The sequence below is a fragment of the Antedon mediterranea genome, chromosome 1 (assembly GCF_964355755.1).
Source record: "Antedon mediterranea chromosome 1, ecAntMedi1.1, whole genome shotgun sequence".
NCBI classification, from domain to species: Eukaryota; Metazoa; Echinodermata; class Crinoidea; order Comatulida; family Antedonidae; genus Antedon; species Antedon mediterranea.
The window spans coordinates 18758495-18766524 of NC_092670.1; the positions used below are offsets into that span (position 1 = coordinate 18758495).

At 31.2% G+C, this 8030-nt stretch overlaps 1 long non-coding RNA gene across 1 annotated transcript; it reads right to left on the minus strand.

Annotated features, from left to right (window-relative positions):
- Window positions 1–1482: 1482 nt before the first annotated feature.
- On the minus strand, window positions 1483–6871 carry LOC140047522 (uncharacterized). Its single transcript, XR_011844965.1, has 3 exons — window positions 6762–6871; window positions 4908–5077; window positions 1483–3517 (listed from the first exon to the last, which is right to left on the minus strand). It is a non-coding gene; the product is annotated as an uncharacterized lncRNA (long non-coding RNA).
- Between the last annotated feature and the right edge of the window lie 1159 nt (window positions 6872–8030).

Here is an 8030-nt window from a genome sequence, read left to right on the forward strand (position 1 = left end):
TATAGTAACCAGTTTTATCGAAAAATAAAAAGGTCGAAAATTGGCCATATTTTTGAAAAATCCCTGTACTGTAGTACAGGGAAATTTGCAAAAAATTGCCGATTTTCGACCCTTTTATTTTTTGACATAAATGGTTGCTATAGCATAATAAACATGCGCAGAGTCGAATAATGTGTTCTGCGCATGTCAATTGTGCTATAGTAACCAGTTTTTACATAAATGGTTACTATAGTATAATAAACATGCGCAGAGGCAAATAATGGGTTCTGCGCATGTCAATTGTGCTATGGTAACCAGTTTTGACATAAATGATTACTATAGTATAATAAACATGCGCAGAGGCAAATAATGGGTTCTGCGCATGTCAATTGTGCTATAGTAATTGGCCATTTTTTTTTTTTAAATCCCTGTACTATAGTACAGGGAAATCTGCGAAAATGTCCGATTTTCGACCCTTTTATTTTTTGACATAAATGGTTACTATCACATAATAAACATACGCAGAGGCAAATAATGGGTTCTGCGCATGTCAATTGTGCTATAGTAATTGGCCATTTTTTTTTTTTAAATCCCTGTACTATAGTACAGGGAAATCTGCGAAAATGTCCGATTTTCGACCCTTTTATTTTTTGACATAAATGGTTACTATCACATAATAAACATACGCAGAGGCAAATAATGGGTTCTGCGCATGTCAATTGTGCTATAGTAATTGGCCATTTTTTTTTAAAAAATCCCTGTACTATAGTACAGGGAAATCTGCGAAAATGTCCGATTTTCGACCCTTTTATTTTTTGACATAAATGGTTACTATCACATAATAAACATACGCAGAGGCAAATAATGGGTTCTGCGCATGTCAATTGTGCTATGGTAACCAGTTTTGACATAAATTGTTACATAGTATAATAAACATGCGCAGAGACGAATAATGGGTTCTGCGCATGTCAATTGTGCTATAGTAACCAGTTTTATCGAAAAATAAAAAGGTCAAAAATTTACCATTTTTTTGAAAAAATGCCTGTACTTGTACAGGGAAATTTGCGAAAAATGGCCGATTTTCGACCCTTTTATTTTTTTACATAAATGGTTACTATGGCATAATAAACAAGCGCAGAGGCGAATAATGGGTTCTGCGCATGTCAATTGTGCTATGGTAACCAGTTTTGACATAAATGGTTACTATCGCATAATAAACATGCGCAGAGGCGAATAATGGGTTCCGCGCATGTCAATTGTGCTATGGTAACCAGTTTTGACATAAATGGTTACTATCACATAAAAAACATGCGCAGAGACGAGTAATGGGTTCTGCGCATGTCAATTGTGCTATATTAACCAGTTTTGACATAAATGGTTACTATAGTATAATAAACATGCGCAGAGACGAATAATGGGTTCTGCGCATGTCAATTGTGCTATGGTAACATGATAACAACTGAATCGAATAATGTGTTTTACGCATGTTATATAGTAACCAGTTATAAATAGGTCGAAAATTGGAAATTTTAGGAAATTATGTGTTCCACGCATGTTCCGTTAATATATATTTTGAAAAACCGATATTTTGACATTTTTCCCAAATTTTCCAGTACGCAGACGTTTTGCGCATGTTACCTCAATATACATTTTGAAAAGCCGATATTTTGGTCATTTAAAAAAAATCCCTGTACTATGTTTTGCTGTCAAAATGTAATAGCTCTCATAATTGATTAGAAATTGTGGGTCAAAACATTGGTCAATTAACCTTTTGATATTTCTGTTTTTAATGACTTTTATTATTTTCTTTTAGGTATTAATTAATCTTTATAATCTCTATATATGAAGCTATATTACAGTACAACAATGCTCACATGAACCATGGAGTTATAACTCCATGCATAAACGTACTATCACGTGTTCATGTGAATGATATGCTACACAATAGGCCCTATCTCCCTGGGAGGAGAAGTGAATTGTTTAAAAACAAACGATTAATCTGCGCGCGCATGCAGTATACACCGTTCACTATCGATTGGTGGTCGTTCATTCTTGGTTTACCGTTCAGAAACAAAAGTTTGCTAACATGATACATCATTTGACCATATTGTATTGTTTTTTCGTCAATATCTAGGCCTATTTGTAAACTCATTTTCCCGTACGTTAGGCCTACATACAGTATTATTTCGCACAAAAAAATGTTGTATACAAGTGGTAACTGCTGAAAATATTAATAATAGGCCTATAGAGCAATGTTCTCTTTGATCGTTCTTGCTGAACACGTTGCTAAGCGGAGAGCAACGCGTTATTCATAGTACGTATAGTATTCTGCGGTTAATTTGATTGATAATATTCAGATAACGTTTAATTACAGTTTTATGTAGTTCTACAGCCAACAAATATTGTTAATATTGTTTAACAGCGTGTTTTATTGACGGGTACTAGAGAATACACAATAGTAGCATGGTGCCATTAATTGTCTACACTGTGAAAGCCTTTCACTGTGCTTTATTGTGTAGTTTGATCAATGCTAATTTTTACTTTATTATAAAAAGCAGGTATTGTAAACTATGCTAATAGAATAATTAATCGAGTGTATTGGTAAAAGGAAATGACGAGTACAATGCTTCTTTACTATTTTCTTATTATCAATAACAATTAACATACGGCAGTACATAACGGCTATCATCAAAATGAGACAGTGATAATGATGGTGCTACGTAATGCTTGGTATACCCATACCCCAGAGACGCAACACAAGGACATAACGCAACGTAAGCGAGTTGACCAATCACAAACGATGGATTATTTAAACTGTCGCTTGTCATTGTTCAACACGCTTGCGCTGCGTTTACGTCTTTGCGTTGCGTCCTAGGTGGAACCAAGCTTAAGCAACGTGCAGCGCGCGTAACAAAGAAATATACGCAGATACAGACCAAAGACGTGTAAATAAACTGAGCCGTTTCTTTTGGTAGAAAGCATTTCGTCAATGTTGTTTTTAAGAGCAGTTTTCTGCGTTTAATATAACAAAAAAGACTTTAAGCGAATGTCTCTACTAAGTTCAAATGTTTACAGTAGTATCAGCAATACAAAATATATAGTCTTAAATCAAATAAGACAATCTATTACTCTTTTACTTTTGTGATATGTTTGCATAGTGGATTAGCACTATTACCTATTAAGCTCTGTCTACACTATCAAACTAGTTTATGAGTGCCCAAATATGGTAGTGATATGCCCAAATATTTATGGTATTGATATTATCTCATCATATATATTTTTTGTCACATAAATTTGAGAGTAGTGTAGACAGAGCTACAGAAAAAGTTTACTTTTAAGGTGTTCTTTACAGCATTTTAGCTAATCTATAAGTAAGTTTAAAATTGTCTATATATCAAATTATTATCGAAAAAGAAAAAGAAAATTGTTAACATTTATACATTTATAATATTGAATATATGTCGTGATCTTTGTCGTCTTGATTGGTTTTTGCTAAGTTTTGCAAGGATATCCTCAATAAACGGGCAATCGCAGCAATCTGAAAAAACATTATGAGGAAATTAATATTGTTGGATCCGAAATTAATTAATGAAAAATTATGAAGACCGCCAAACGGTATCGGTATCAGTGTCGTTTGATCCATCACTAATATTAGAATTAAAAACAACACCACAATAAACAACTATACCATACTATACTATAATACTATACTATAAAATCGATTATTAATTTGTTTGTGTGTGATACTGCATCAGTTAATAATCAACGGAGATGAGTTTTCAGGAAAAAAATGATTTTGATATATTTAAAGATGTATTGTCCACCAAAAACATAAAAAATGAAGATTAATTAAAGACGACTTTGTATAGGTTATTTTGTAAATTAAATTAATCACTTTTGTAAAAAAAAGGAAAAAAAATGTTTTCACTTATAAAATGACAAAATAAATAGTTAAATTCAATCAAAAACCCACATGGCTGGCAGCCAATATTTTTTGGCTTTTAAATTACAGTTTCTTCAGGTAAATATATTACAATAACATTATCTAATAAAATATGAATTTGTGTAATTTTACTAGATAGCTTTTATTGAACCAAAATATCATTAGCAAAAAATCAACATCTTTTTCTGGCATGTAACATCTCATAACTATAAGCTATCAAAATATTGTTCTCATATATTCTCAATAAAATAAATATAATATTTATTGAGTTACGAATAATAATAGGTTTGAGATATGAAATGATGGCCATTTTGGACGCAGTAAATTTGCAACGGTACACCTGAATTATTTTTCTTAAGGGTGTAGGCTAACAAAAACAACTTGGTGTGCCAAGGTGTGTAGAGAGGTGGCAATGGGCGTTCTCTAAACAAGTACTTGGATCTCCTTTTATAACTATTTGTGCATATTTTATGCTAGCTCACAAAGACTTTTCTATAGGCAAACAACATCAGTTTCATTTAAGCACTGCTTAATCTTGACTTAAGAAAACAGAAAAACTGCTGGTATAAGCATGAAATTACTTAGGGGTTCAAGAATAAATACATTAGTACGTGTTCCTTTCTTTTAAAAATTATATTGTAAACCTGAAAAAATTAATTTTTTCTAATTTTTGTTGTTGTATATGCCATTTTAAATTTCCATAATAGTTATTCACTTTGACCAAAAATTGGATTTGAAAAAATTATTTACCTGAAAAACTGTAATTTAAAGCACAAAATAGTCAAATTTGCCGCAAGCCAATGAGTTTTTGTTTGAAATTATTAACTGTTTGTTTTGTCTTTTTGTAAGTGAAAACTTTTTTTATCCTGCAGAAATTATTAACTTTATTAAAACTACAAATAGCATATTCAAAATCAGATTTTATAAATCTTCATTTTTCATGTTTTTGGGAAACAATACATTTTAAAGTAAAGTTTGCTTTTACCTCGCCTGAGATTTTATCTTTCTCTCTTTTATTCTCTGTCGCGACATACATTTCTTTCCTTTTTGTAGCTGTTTTTTCACTACTAAGAATTTTAATACATTCCGAACGGCAAAATTTTTTGCTGTACTTCCTTAACTTACATTCTCTAAAGCAATGTTGTCCTGAAGTGACTGGTGAAAAAAGAAACAAATTTAATTATACATTCATTATTAGGCTTTAACTTTATATAAAACTTATTTTAACGTATTTAAAAAATAGTAAGTAATTACAAAAAATAAAGATTCATTGTTTATAATATAAGATCACATTCATATATAAATAAATCACTACAAAACGACGAACAAAACATAGACGGGAAAACATTCTGAAATTAAGATTTCAAAAATATGAAAAGAAAAAAATAATGTACCAAAATTAATAACAGCAACAAGACTGAGCATGGAGGAAAGTATCCTTATAATATTCATATACAGGTTGTTGTAACAACAGGTGAATATTATAAAAACACACAACGAAATTCTGCTTTGCAATATTATGTCTTTTCGACGAATAAGCAAAGAACAAGTAGAACTATCATCATTTGTCACGCATATTTTCTGATTTTAATTATAATCTGTTAAGACGTTTGACGATTAATTAATATTTACTATAGCCATAAATAACAACAATTCACGTACAGTACATAAAGCTTTCAAGAAAGCCATGCAGTCTAAATAGGACGCCGTGGAATTACAACAGTATAGCATTTGCCATTAAACAAAAGGTATATAAGCATTAAATAGTCCCTTGGAAATTTTCAACCAGAATTTTATCTGAATTAAATGAAAAACATTACATACATAAAGTGGTATAATGGTAGGATATCTAACATACAAAGTAGAAGATTCCGAGTTCGATTCTCGCTTTAGTTAATGTAACGCTTGGCGCTCGTTTAATAACTAAGAGTCATGTTCAGTATTATTATTATTTTTAAAATAAAATGTTAACATTTCTTATACACATAAAAATACAAATATTACAAAAGAGTTATTAACTAAATCCACTCATGTCCCCCATTTCCGTTATTTGGCTCGGGCGGGCAATCAAACAACTCTAAAGAATTGACCATGAGAAGCGCCAACGTAACGTTTATGAATGATTAAAATGATTTAAAAAATGCTTGAATAACATCATTATTTTCAATATCAATTTTCTGTACCGTATTATAGAGAATATGGTCAAATAATATATACAATATTATAACAATCTTTCATCTCATGAAATTATTTTTACCATCTGCACTCGTAAACATTGCGTACTAGTTAAACACACATATAATGTTGTTATAGCCTATATTCAGAATTATTTACCATGATCTTGTCAAATTCATCGTAAATAATGTGTCGAAGTTATAGAAGCCATGCTTACGCTCGACATGCGACCATGCAATATAAACACAAAAACAAACAATAATGATGTATTCGTACTAAAACTTGAAAAACGCTGTAGAATATCACAAGCAATTTGCCCCTTTGGGCCACTATTTGTAATAGATTTTTGATAGAATAAATAAAGTGAATAATAATTTTTAACAATAGAATAATTCGACAAAACTGATTATCAGATCAGTGGTAATATACAATCTACTATTTTACACATTTAATTAATTTATACATTTATTAAATTCTTATAGCTTCTTACAGTTTGTCATGTGAACAGTTATTGATTATATACAAATGCAAAGTTCAACCTTACTAATTGATTAACAGATTCTAAACTATCTATTTCGACATCAATGTTATTCCAAAGACTTTTCTTTTTCACGAGTTCTTAATAAAATTAGAAACAGTTTCCTAACGAAATAAAATCACTCACCCTGACAGCATGCTAACAGAAAAATTAGCAACAGACAAATAACAAAAGCAGACGCCATCATTTAGAGATTTTAAGGAAATGCGATAAGTTAAAAAGCTACCGTCCAAAACATCCACCACCAACGCTTATAAAACGAGCAAATGGAGCATGCGCACCTCTCTGCCTAGTAACCAGTTTGTAAGATAATAAATATATCATATGTAATTTGAAGTAGAGAAATAATATTAAGATAGGTCATAGATACTTTATTGACTAACTTTAATAATATATTACAAAGCTTTCTGCAAAAGACTATACCGGCTTTGTGGTACGCTCAATGCCATATCAATCAAAGTTGTGTATTGTGGTTTTTGTTTGGACAGCCGATACATTAATTTTATAAAGATTAACATTTAATTTATATCGTACACTTTCTCTATTAGACTTTTAATAATTGCATTGCGCAAGGTTCGTGCGTGCCTTTAATTTCCAATAGATTTCTGATTTCATAACAAAAATTGCTGTTATGAAAAGTGCGCGACTGTTATTATATTGTTTGAAGGTTTGCATGGCGAAATCAGATGTTGATATAAAGTTTGCGGTAGGCCTACACCACGTATATTAGTTCTGAAAAGACCTTTTGACTGTTATTAATTATTTTCATTCACAAAATTCACGCGTTTATTATTCGGAATGTACCTATAATACACCCACTGCATTGCAGTATGTCAGCCAATACACGCACGTAGTAGGCCTAGTGTTTTTGATATTGCACCTCGGTGCTACCGAGATTCGACAGCGATGCTCATGAAACAAAACAAAACAAAATTTCGCTTAAATATTGCCAAATATGAGGTGGCAAGGTCAATTTGAATGAAGTACTCAAAACCTTGAACATGTTGATTATTAAAATCAGACAATGTACATTTTTATGTTATTTGTATTGATGAAACCCTATAAACGTAATTTCTATTGAATTTTGTTACCATTGTCGACATGAACACGATTTACAATTAAATCATTATTCAGCGTGTTTTTTTACATCCACTTCGTAACGTGGTGAAGCCGTATGAATAGGATAAGAAATAAAATACAAAGCAGGTTGAATATATTTCTTCTGTCGTCGTTAGATTAACAACATACAGGTCTGTAATAAATATTGCAAAATGATCAGAAAAAATATCCGACTTGGAACGTTTTATGTAGGCCTATGCCTACTATATGGACAAAAAGTATCTTGAATTACATCGAGTGTCCAACTACATCGAAATCAATGCGTCATTGATTTCG